The sequence below is a fragment of the Elephas maximus genome, chromosome 22 (assembly GCF_024166365.1).
Source record: "Elephas maximus indicus isolate mEleMax1 chromosome 22, mEleMax1 primary haplotype, whole genome shotgun sequence".
NCBI classification, from domain to species: Eukaryota; Metazoa; Chordata; class Mammalia; order Proboscidea; family Elephantidae; genus Elephas; species Elephas maximus.
Window position 1 is genome coordinate 23218953 of NC_064840.1, and position 13116 is coordinate 23232068.

At 40.7% G+C, this 13116-nt stretch overlaps 1 protein-coding gene across 5 annotated transcripts in view; it reads right to left on the bottom strand.

The window, feature by feature from the left end:
- Positions 1 to 13116, bottom strand: part of SPECC1L (sperm antigen with calponin homology and coiled-coil domains 1 like) — a 182963-nt gene that overhangs the window by 18753 nt on the left and 151094 nt on the right. The window contains exon 14 of one of the 5 annotated variants that reach the window (XM_049865403.1): positions 1 to 13116. This exon is cut by the window's left edge and continues 12722 nt beyond it; it is cut by the window's right edge and continues 19641 nt beyond it. The exons of the other annotated variants lie outside the window; for them this stretch is intronic. The gene's annotated coding sequence lies outside the window, so the exon portion shown is untranslated. 5 annotated transcript variants of the gene reach the window in all.

The following is a 13116-nucleotide window of genomic DNA, read 5'->3' on the forward strand; positions in this document are numbered from 1 at the left end:
GATGTTGTACAGAGTACATATAAGAAACTCTCAAAACTCGTTAAGAAAACAAATAACACAACAAGAAAATGCGCAAAAACTGAACAGAAGTTTCACCAAAGATATATGGATGGCCAATAAGCATGTGCTGCTCAGCACTGCTCAGCATTAGATGCTTGGCACTGGTCATTACGAAAATGCAACATTAAAACCACATGATACCACTACCCAGTTTAGAAGGGGTAATGGCTGACCATAAAAAGCCTTGCGAGGGTGAGAAGGAGAAGACAGTTTGGCAGTTTCTTAAAAGTTAAACTTACACCTACCACATACATGATCCACCAAGCCCATTATGTTTATGGCAACACCTATACATGAGTGTTACAGCAGCTTTGTTTATAATGGGCAATAACTGGCAACAATACAAAAGTCCACCAACGGGTGAATGGGTAACCTGTGATAAACCCAGAAAATGGACTACTACTCAGGAAAAAAGGAAATAAACAATCACTTCATGTAACATGAATGAATCTCAAAATAATTATGCAGTGAAAGAAGCCAGACATCCCCTGCCAAATAGTGGATGCTATAATTCCATTTACATAAAATTATAAATAATGCAAATCAAAAGTGACAGAAATCAGATCAATGGTTGCCTGGGAGTGGGGTGGGGGGTGGTGGCTGATGGTGGGTGGGTGGAGAAGCAGGCAAAAAAGAGGGCACGAGGACACTTTGAGGGTGATGGATATGCTCATTATAGGTAGTGATGGTTTTAAAGGTACATGCATGTCAAACTTACGAAACTGTAAATTTTAAATACATGCAGTTTATTATGCCAGTTATACTTCAATAAATCTGTTTTTTGTTTTTTTTTAAAGAAGAGTCCCAGGGCCACAAACACATTTAAGTGCACAAGGCCTCTCTCTGCTTTCAAGCTATGTACTTATTCTCTGTGTTTGGAGTTTTGTACTAAATATGGTACAGGTTTAAATCAGAGTAGAACAGGCTGGGTACAGTCCAGATCAAATGACTTGGAAGAAAAGGTGATGTCTGATGGAAGACACCAGATGGGCTCAAAAGGTCACAGGCCATTTCCTGTGCGGCCCAGGACACAATTAAAGCTCAGCTGACTTATTGCCAAGTCCTGCAAATGCAAACACACAGCTTAAGTAAAGTAGATGTCTTTACCAGGTTGTCACTTATTCCCACCCTCATACTGCCGACTCTACCAGATTCTCTCTGAGAGGCAATGTTTTTGTTAGAGGGCACCAGAAGGCTCTGCCAGGTCAATATAACATTATTAGCTTCCCTGCTTGCTTAAACAAAAGCTAACAGTCTCTTGGCAGACTGGAGTTTTCAAGCACCTGTTTTAAAACAAAAAACTCATTGGTGTTGAGTTGATTCTGACTCATGGCGACCCTACAGGCCAGAGTAGAACTGCCCCATAGAGTTTCCAAGGAGTGCCTGATGGATTCAAACTGCTGACCTTTTGTGTTAGCAGCCGTAGCACTTAACCACTACACTACCAGGGTTTCCAAGCACAGCCATAGCAATACTTCTAACCCCACACCCTCTGCAGAAGCTCACTATGCCCCTACCAATGGGTGGTGTCTACTTCCCTCCTTTTATAAGCAGGCAGCCCTTGTGACTGACTTGTCACAGAGCATGTGGCAGGAGAGACCAGTCGTAGTAAGTAAGACAGTGTTGGCATGTTTTTCTCGAGGGACCCTGCCCTGGGAACCCAGCCACCAGGTTGTGAGAAACCCCAGGTCGCACAGAGAGGCCACACGTGGGTACTGCAGTCACAACCCAGTAAAGTCTCTGCCACTGGCCAGCACCAACTATCACACAAGTGAGTGAGAGAGCCTTCAGCTGATTCTAGCCACAGCAGGTGAGGATGAGTGGTGTGGAGAGGTGCTGTACCTACTAAACCACACCCAAATTGCAAATTCATGAGCTAAATAAATATTATCATTTTAAGCCATTAAGTTTTGGGTGGTGGTTGTTTCATAGCAGCAGATAACCAGAATAGCCTTCTTTCTCCTGAATCTAAAGAGCCCACTCAGAAAGAAAACTAGTTTCTCCCCATCCCTGCAGCGTCTAGGGCTAATTACTCCTTCCGTAATTAAATATTATGAGGCAGCAATAGGACATCTTTACAAATAACCTGCTTCTACAATTAGAAGAGTCACCCTAGATGGCTCTTCAGGCCAAACTCATTTGTGAATACCCAGTGCAACGGTGTAAGTAATAACATTTACCTGCCAAACGTGAACTCCGTGGAGAGCTGACGTCCTGGCCAAAGTAGATGAGGCACAAGGAAAACATGGTTTCTCAGGAGGTAAGGCAGAAAGGGACTGTGAGTGATGGGCCAACTGCACACTCTTTGAGATGACAGATAAAGATTACCTAACCCCGACAGTTCAATGATTCTGTATTTAGCAATATAGTTAAGCACCTCTTGAAAACATCATGTATCTGATTTCGCTTCTATGCCTCATAGTAAGGATATTTTCTTACTGGAAACTTGCAGAAGAATCTGGCAGCTCCACAGAAAGTACCCAGGGCTGCGAGGGGGAGACCCAATCGTCTGACTTCAGGCAAGCATGGTGACCCTCTGATTTGCTGTTTCCTCACTATGCACCAGGCCTACGTGAACTCCAGGAGCTTGTCTCAAGCCTCACTTTATCCAAATTCCTTCTAAGAATGTAATTCTGGGGGTTCTTTCAGATTTTATCTAAGAAAATCCATTCCTGAGACAATTTCTTAACACTAAGACCTTTGGCAATCAGACCACTTTACATTTGGCAGGTTTTCTCTAACCAGCAGGAAAATAATGAAGGGAAAGGGAACAGAAGCTTGAGTTAAGGAGGAAGTCTCTCATGCCCCCGTCCTTCCTCCTCTAAGGCGCCCATGAGCCCATTCTATTGAAGTCACAACGGCTCTTCAGAGAAATTGCTATTGCTGTGTGCAGGCCATACCCACTGGCCCCTGAAGAGCACCTGGGCGGGGCAGATTTCCAAGTCTCTGGAAGATGCTCAGCATGAGAATCGTGAATAGCACCACTTAAGAGCTAGTGTTCTACGTAATGTCTACACGCTGCCACCTATGTAGGAAAATCTAACTTGTGACAGCCAGGAGAAAAAAAAAACAGTATTCTCATCTATACTGAAGAGGCTCAACAAGCTGGTTTACAGCAACGGTCCTAATCAATCAATTAAAGAAATTACAGCCCTGACATTTCTGGAAACAGATGTTAACAGTTGCTGTCAGAATCATGTTTAGGAAGAATGCAGTAAGTAGACTGCAATTCTGGGAAAACTTTGTTTCCCAGCTGCTGTGTTTGGCACTGAGAGGAACCCCCTGAAAAACAGGAAGCAGCTCTCCCACTGCATGGCAACCCCAAGCTATCATCTAATCTCTGCTGTGTGCAGTGAGGGCCCAGGAGAGCCAAGATGGGGGTACCTTGGATTTCCCTGGTGGTGTTTGGTGGAATGTGGAGTTCTACCTAGCCACTGGGAGCATTCTGGATTAAGACATTTTGTCATCAGAACGGAGGATGAGAAGGATCTGGGTTTTTTTTAACCACTCCTCATGAGAATACAGAGGTCTGCATAAAGAACGGGTGGGACTACAACACATTGGACCATTCTTTGTTCCCCTTTGTTCAAGTATTTTTAACCCCTGAAACACAGTAATATCTATAAACAATAAAATCTTTTTATATACTTAGTTTCCATGCAAAGTGACAATGTAAAATGAAAAATTTTAGACTTTCAATCTAGATTCAACTCATACCAAAACGCTTATCTACTGCCTGCACCTTTTTTGGTTTTCAGCTCTGGGAAGCCATTCCAGTGACCTAAGATTCCAGTTACAGAACAGGAAGTCAATCTGCCCGAGCTTTGGTATGACTATCAGGCATTCCTGATGCACCACTGACCCTGTATTATCTACTGGCAGGACTCCCAGCTTTCCCCTAACCATTCACGTCCACACTCCCCTGCCCAGTCCCAACAATGATCACGGAGAGAGGAAGCTAGGAAGGAGGAATGGGAGAGGAAGAGAAGGAGCAGGGAAAAGTGGCATTCCTTCATGTTTTGCCAAGAGAAACTGTACTCTCTTTTATAAAAAGGGGTATCAGTAGTACTCATAGCCCACTTTCAACTTCCATGTTGCGACAGTTAAGGGGAAGAGGAACCATACGTGAAAATGAAGTTTCTCCACTCCCTTGCTCTTCCAGCATGCAGCACAAGAAGAATCAGAACCAAGGTTAGGAAAGCTACCTTGATACATACACTCTACTCACTGCAGAAGCTTCCCGATGTTGCAAACGCTTAGTGGCCGAAGGGTATGACTGACATAAGGTGCTAGCTTCATGCCATTCATAAAATTCATAACATTTACCATTAGAACTTTCCTTTGTCCTATTTATCTGCAGGTATTTTATTATTACCAAGGGAGCTCTGAAGAACTGAGCTATTTTTATCTGTTCATTAGTTCTTACTCTACAGACTGTTCAATCTATAGGACACACAATTCTGGGAGAATAAAGAATAAGTGCCCCTTTGCTTTTGCTTAGTGAAAGGGGGTCTGGAAAATTTAAATAAAAAAGAACCCAAAGAGGAAGCATGCTAGAAACTTCAGGCTATGGTGGAGTGAGGAGATCAACAAATCCTCTCCTCCCTCCAAAAAATATAAAACTGAACCAAATTTTACTTTGTCTGATATTAATATAGCTACTCAAACTTTGATTACATTCAGCATAGTATATCTTTTTCCAGTGTGTTTCTTCTTGGTAGGTTGAGTCTTACTATTTATGTTCTTAGTGATTACTTTGTGGGATATTTGGGCAAGCTCTGAAAAATCCTCAGGTATTTAGAAACTGAAGGACATAGTTTTTGATTTTCATCAGTAAGTGCTTCAAATCCTCTTAGATTTCAGCAAGCAAGGTTGTATCATCTGCATACTGCAGGTTGTTAATGAGTCTTCCACCATTCCTGATGCCATGTTCTTCATCACATAGTCCAGCTTCTTGGATTATTCATTCCGCATACAGACTGAATATGTACGATGTAAGGATACAGCCCTGACGTGCATCTTTCCTGATTTTAAACCATGCAGTATCCCCTTGCTTTGTTCGAATGACTGCCTCTTGGTCTAAGTACAGTTCCCTCATGAGCACATTTAAGTGTTCTGGAATTCCCATTCTTTGCAACGTTATTCATAATTTGTTATGATCCACACAGTTGAATGCCTTTGCATAGTCAATAAAATACAGGTAAGCATCTTTCTGGTATTATCTGCTCTTAGTCAAAATAACAAAGAAAAAATCCTCACAGCTGGACCAATAAGCGATATCATGATTTTTGTTGTTGTTAGGTGCCATTGAGTCCGTTGACACATGGCAACCCTATATACGACAGAATGAAAAAATGCCTATTCCTGTGCCATCCTCATATCATGATAAATGTAGAAAATATTGAAGTTGTCAAGTATTTCATTTACTTGGATCCATAATCAACACCCATGGAAACAAGAGTCAAGAAATCAAACAACATAATGCATTGGGCGAATCTGCTGCAAAAGACCTCTTTAAAGCGTTAAAAAGCAACCATGTCACTTTGAGGACTAAGGTGCACTTGACCCAAGCCATGGTGTTTTCAATGGCCTCATATGCATGTAAAAAGCTGGACAATGAATAAGGAAGACAGAAGAAGAATCGATGCCTTTGAATTATGGTGTTGGCAAAGGATACTGAATATACCATGGACTGCCAGAAGAACGAACAAGACTATCTTGGAAGAAGTACTGCCAGAATCCACCTTAAAAGCAAGGATGGTGAGACTTTGTCTCACATACTTTAGACAAGTTATCAGGAGGGACTGGTCCATGGAGAAGGACATCATGCTTGATAAAGTAGAGGATCAGTGAAAAAGGGGAAGATCCTCAATAAGATGGACTGACACAGTGGTTGCAACAATGGGCTCGTACACAGCAATGGTTATGAAGATGGCACAGGACCAGGCAGTGTTTCTTTCTGTTGTACATAAGGTCACTATAATTCGGAACCGACTGGATGGCACCTGACAACAACGTTTAGAAACTAAATATACTTCGTCAATAACTCATGGGTCAAATAAGAAATCAAAAGGGAAATTAAGAAGTATTCTGAGCTGAATGAAAATGAAAACACAATGTATCAAAATTTGTGGGATGCTGCTAAAGTAGTACTTAGAGGAGAAAAGACGTCTCAAATCAACAACTTCCACCTTAAGAAACCAGGAAAAAAAGAGAGATCAAATTAAACCCAAAATAAGCAGAGGAAAGGAAATGCTAAAGATCAGAGCACAAATCAACAAAATAGAAAACCAGAAAAATACATACAATAAATAAAAGCAAAATCTGATTCTTTAAAAAGATAAATAAAGTTAATAAGCCTCTAGCCAGATTAATAAGGGTGTGTGGGGGGGAACAAATGGAAGAAGAGAATACACAAATTACCACTGTCAGAAATGAGAGCGGAGACACTACTACAGATTCTATAGATATTAAGAGAATAATAAGGGAACATTATAAACTTTATTCTAATAAATTCAACAACTTCAAGGAAATGAAGACTCCTTGAAAGACACGTGACCAAAGTTCACTCAAGAAGAAACAGATAACTTGACTAGTACTATACACCTATTCTGAACTTACCATCTCTTTACCTGACATTTTACATTTATGACAATAGTGAAAAATCTACTATCCAACTATTTTGTGCATTAATGATGGGCGTCTACCAGTAACGAACACCCAGGTGAGAGGCAAGAGTAACGCTGGCTGTGATGGTTAAGGTTATGTGTCAACTTCGCGGGCTGTGGTTCTCAGTGGTTTAGCAGTGACATGATACAATTTGACAGTCATTCTCCATTTTGTGATCTGATGTGGTCATCCTCCATTTTGGTGTCTGATGTAATCATCCTCCATTTTGAGATCTGATGTGAGCAGCCAATCAGTTGAAAAGGGAATTTCCATGGGGGTTTGGCTTGCATTCAATATAAAGAGATGTTCCAGCAAGGCTACTCTCACATAACACCGATTTTCCCATAACCATCTGGTCTTTGAACCTTAACCATGTAGATAAGTGCAGAGTGGGTGTCCTTAGTAAAGAAATTGGATTTGTAGTTAAGAACTACCCCCGCCCCCGCCAGACACACACAACTCCAGATGGCTTTACAACAGGATTCTACCAAATTAACGTAATTCTACCAAATTAAGACACTAAGGTTTAAGGAAGAAATTATACCAATTCTACATAAACACTTCTAGGAAATTGAAGAGGAGGGAATTCTTCCCAACTCATTCCATGAGGTCAACATTACCCTGGTAACAAATTCTGCTAAAGACATTACTATAAGCAAAGAAAACTGAAAACCAATATGTCTCATAAACATAGACGTAAAAACTCTAAACAAAATTTTAGCAAGTAAAATCCAACACATATAGGAAAAGAATAATACATCATGACTAAGAAGAGTTTGTCCCAGGAATGCAAGACTGGTTTAACATTAAAAAAATCAACCAATGTCTGGTGAGTAGCATCTGAGGTCTTAAAAGCTTGCAAGCAGCCATCTAAGATACAACTTTGTTTCTATCTGTTTGGAGCAAAAGAGAAAGAAGGAAACTGAACACTCAGAGAAGAAATCAGTTTACAGAACTGTCTACATGAACCATGGCTTCCTCTACCCCGAGACCAGAAAAACTAGATGGTGCCTGGCTACCACTACTGTATGTTATTATTACTATTTAAAACAGCTTTTATAGGAGTTCTCAGCAGAGATTTGGTCTGATACTCAAGCATAACCATAAACAGAAATTCATACCAAGTTTTAACTGCTGATATGTATTTATACGTATTTTACTGACTAGTTCACAAGATTCCTAAGAATCAGGATTAGCTACCTTTTGTTTCCTGATTTGTGCCTCAACATCCAGGACACTACCTGACACACAGCTTAATACGTATTTGTGGATTTAACTTTCATATTAGGAAAGAAAACGTGCCAGACGTAAGGCATGTTGTTGTTGTTTTTAGGAGCCACAGAGTTGGTTCTGACTCATCTCGACCCAATGTACAACAGAACGAAACACTGCCCAGTCCTGTGCCATCCTCATAATTACTGTTATGTTTGAGCCCACTGTTGCAGCCACTGTATCAATCCTTCTCATTGAGGGTCTTCCTCTATTTCGCTGACTCTCTATCAAGCATGATGTCATTCTCCAGGGGCTGGTCCCTCCTGATAACACGTCCAAAGTATGTGAGACAAAGTCTCACCACCCTTGCTTCCAAGGAGCACTCTGGCTGTATTTCTTCCAAGACAGACTTGTTTGTTCTTCTGGCAGTTCATAGTATATTCAATATTCTTTGCCAAGGCCATAATTCAAAGGCATCAATTCTTCTTCAATCTTCCTTATTCGCTGTCCAGCTTTGGCATGCACATGAGGCCACTGAAAACATGGCTTGGGTCAGGCATACCTTAGTCCTCAAAGTGACATCTTTGCTTTTTAACACTTTAAAGGGTACAATCACTTTTGAATGATCTTTGGCAAAATTTTACTTGTGTGTGATGGTAATGATAGTTTGATAATTTCTGCTTCTGTTGGATCACCTTTCTTTGGAATGAGTACAAATATTTATCTCTTCTAGTCGGTTGGTCAGGTAACTGTCTTCCAAATTTCTTGGTAATTCTGAAGGATTCTATGAGCAAAATGTTGAAGCACTCAGGAAGCATCAAAAGCAGACGGAAGGAATACAGAGTCACTGTACCAAAAAGAATTGGTCAACGTTTAACCATTTCAGGAGGTAGCATATGATCAAGAACCAATGGTACTGAAGGAAGAAGTCCCAGCTGCTCTGAAGACATTTAACAAAAAACAACGCTCCAGGAATTGACGGAATACCAACTGAGATGTTTCAACGAACAGATGCAGCACTGGAAGTACTCTTGTTAAAACTATTTTGTTCTAGATTAAGCGATTTCATTATCCCTTGGATCTCACCAGTCCATTTCTAGGTCTGGCACTGTAAGAGAATACAATGAGTTTACCCATCTAAAATGAACCTGTTGCCATCTAGGTGATTCCAACTCATAGTGACAGAGTAGCCCTGCCCCGTATGGATTTCCAAGGAGTGGCTGATGGATTTGAACTGCTGACCTTTTGGTTAGCAGCCGAGTTTTTAAACAGTGTGCCACCAGGAATTCATCTAAAATGAAACACTCTTAATCTTTAGAAGCTTCTGGATTTTAGTCAATTAGATTTTTCCAGGACATGAAAACAACAGTACAACAGAAGCTATAAGATACGAAATTAAGAATCAGAGAAACGTTTACTGAAAGTATAAATTATTTTCTCTATTGTTGCTGTTGGGTGCTGCTGAGTCAATTTCACCCTTTAACAACCCTATGTAAAAAAGCAGAACTGCCCTATAGGGTTTTCTTGGCTGTAATCTTTATAGAAGCAAATCGCCAGGTCTTTCTTCCACAGAGCAGCTGGGTGGGTTTGAGCCGCCAACCTTTCAGTAAGTAGTCGAGTGCTTAACTGTTGTACCACCAGGGCTCCTTATTTTTTTTTTATTACCTGGTATTAACAGCAAAAGTTATCTTGTATTGGCAATCCCTAAAGAAAGAGGTAAAAGAACTGAAAGTGGTTTACCTCTGGAAAGTAGGAATTGTAGAGGTGAGGGGAACAGGTCAGCTGATTGCCACTTTTCACTATAAGCACTTAAGTATTACTTGAGTTAACTGCATATTCAAATAAAATTTAAATTTAAAAACATAATCATATGCAAATTGAGGCGTTGATTTACCAAAAAAAAAAAAAAAATGGAAGGCTCAATCCTTAGAGCAACTGTTCTGAGTGGTTTATGTAATGCCACAGATTCGCAACATAGCCTCGAACCGGTCATTTATCCCCGTGGGGTGGGGGTTTCAGCCCCACATCAGTACACTGGAGAGTAAACTGGCATCAAGGCCCTTTCAATACTAATATTCTAGCACTGTAAAATTTCAGTGAACAGTAAGTAGCAGTGCACAATTAAAGAGAAAAATGCATTTGTTAGATAAAAGGCAAACTCACAAGCGTTTGCGTTGTAATGGATGGTTAATGAAATTACAGTGATTAGTACTGTAATTTAAGGAAGACTCTTCAGAGAGCCAAAGTAAGATAATATGAGCATTAGGGAGGGAATCTATCTTAGCTGGTAAGACAGCTCTGACAACATAGCGCATGCATGGTCCAAGCATCGCTGGTGCATTTGGGGCCTGAGAGATAGGTCTGTGCTAAGTGTCACGTAACAGCTCTTGTAAGCCAGTCAAGTGTCACAACCTGTCCTTTCCTGCAGACTGAGTAGTCAGAGACCAAAGGCCTGATCCCAACTGCTGGCACCAAAGGAGTGTCTGCTCATCCATACTGACAGTCAGATAAAGAAAGGGCTCTGGCACTTCCTATATAGTGCCTGACCAATTAAGAGCTCTATCAGATATAGCTTTCAGTTTAAAAAGATTATGCATTTCAGACTCACAGACCTAAAAGAGCCAGCATCCTGTTTACTCGTAAAGAACAAGCCAAACAAATATCTGTCTCACAGGAAAAAAAAAAAAAAAAGTCATACATAATTACAGAAGCGTCCGCAGGAAGGAAGGGGGAAACTGGTGTACAGCACAAGACTGTCAGTGTATGAAAAGATTTTTCTCCTCGTATGGTTCATCATTCTGTTAGGCATTAGATTTCCTCCTGTACTGTAAGCATCATGAAAAAAAAAAAAAACTTAATACTATTAATTGAACCTCTTAAGTGATCTGAGGATTTTTAAACATAACACAATATTGTTGTTGTTACTGTTAGGTGCCACCAAGTTGGTTCTGACTTGTAGTGACCCTAGGTACAAAAGAATGAAATGCGACCTGGTCCTGCACCATCCTCATGATCACTGTTATGCGTGACCCACTGCTGCAGCCACTGTGTCAATCTGTCTTGTTGAGGGTCTTCCTCTTTTTCCCTGACCCTCTATTTTATCAAGCATGATGTCCTTCTCCAGGGACTGATCCCTCCTGACAACACGTTCAAAATATCGGCAGCCCATGGTATATGCAATATTCTTCACAAACACTACAGTTCAAAGGCATGGATTCTTCTTCGGTCTTCCTTATTCACTGTCCAGCTTTCAACATGCATATGAGGTGACTGAAAACACCATGGCTTGGGTCAGGAATGCCTCAGTCCTTAAAGTGACATGTTTGCTTTTAACACTTTAAAGGGGTCTTTTGCAGCAGATTTGCTCAATGCGATGCATTGAGCATCATTTAATTTCTTGACTGCTGCTTCTGTGAGTGTTGGTTATGGATCCAAGTAAAATGAAATCCTTGACAACTTCAATCTTTTCTCCGTTTATCATGATGTGGCTTATTGGTCCAGTAATGAGGATTTCTGTTTCCTTTATGTTGAGGTGTAATCCATAAAATGTTGAAGTGTAATCCATACTGAAGGTTTATAGTCTTTGATCTTCATCAGTAAGTGCTTCAAGTGCTCTTCACTTTCAGAAAACAAGGTTTTCTCACCTGCACAATGCAGATTGTTAATGAGTCTTCCTCCAATCCTGATACCCCGTTCTTGTTCATACAGACCAGTTTCTTGGATTATTAGCTCAGCCAACAACAGATTGAGTAAGTATGATGAGAGGATACAACCCTGACACACACCTTTCCTGACTTTAAACCACACAGTATCCCCTTGTTCTGTTCAAACCAACGTCTCTTGATCTCCGTACGGGTTCCTCAAAAGCACAATAAGGTGTCCTGGAATTCCCATTCTTCACAATGTTATCCATAATTGTTTCTGAGCCACACAGTTGAATGACTTTGCACAGTCAATAAAACACAGGTAAACATCTTTCTGGTGTTCTCTGCTTTCATGTAGAACCAATCAGACTTCAATGATGATATCCCTTATTCCACGTGCTCTACTGAATCTGGCTTGAATTTCTGGCAGTTCCTAGTTGTACTGTTGCAACCGCTTTTGAATAATCTTCAGTAAAATTTTACTTGCCTGTGATATTAATGATATTGTTCAATAATTTCCACATTAGGTTGGATCACCTTTCTTAGGAATGGGCCTAAATATAGATCTCTTCCAGCTGGTTGGCCAGGTAGCTGTCTTCCAAATTTCTTGGCATAGATGAGTGAGCACTTACAGGGCTGCATTGCTTCTTGAAACATCTCAGTTGGTATTCTGTCAATTCCTGGAGCCTTGTTTTTTGCCAAGGTCGTCAGTGCAGCTTGGACTTCTTCCTTCGGTACCATATGCTAACTCCTAAAATGACTGAAATGTCAGCTAATTCTGTTTGGTATAGTAACTCTGTGTATTCCTTCCATCTGCTTTTGACACTTCCTGTGTCACTGAGTATTTTGCCCATAGAATCCTTCACTATTGCAACTGGAGGCTTGGCTTTTTTCAGCTTGAGAAATGCTGAGCGTGTTCTTCCCTTTTGGTTTTCTAACTTCAGGTCTTTGCACATGTCATTATAATACTTCATCTTTTGGAGCTGCGCTTTGAAATCTTCTGTTCAGCTCCTTTACTTCATCATTTCCTGTGTTTGCTTTAACTATTCTATGTTCAAGAGCAACCTTCAGAGTCTCTCCTGACATCCATTTTGATCTTTTCTTTTTTTCCTGTCTTCTTAATGACCTCTTGCTTTCTTCACGAATGATGTCCTTGATGTCTTCTGACAACTCGTCCGGTCTTCAGTCATTAGTGCTCAATGTATCAAATCTGTTCTTGAGATGGTCTCTAAATTAAGGTGGGATATGTTCAAGGTCATACTTTGGCTCTTGTGGACTTGTTCTAATTTTCTTCAGCTTCAACTTGTACTTGCACATGAGCAATTGATGGTCTGTTCCTCATTCGGCCCCTGGCCTTGATCTGATGATATTGTTTTCCCATCGTCTTGTTTCCACAGACACAGTCAATTTGATTCCTATGTATTCCACCTGGTGAGGTTCACGTGTATAATCGCCGTTTACGTTGGTGAAAAAAGGTATCTGCAATGAAGAAGTCGTTGGTCTTGCAAAATTCTATCATGCAATCTCCAGC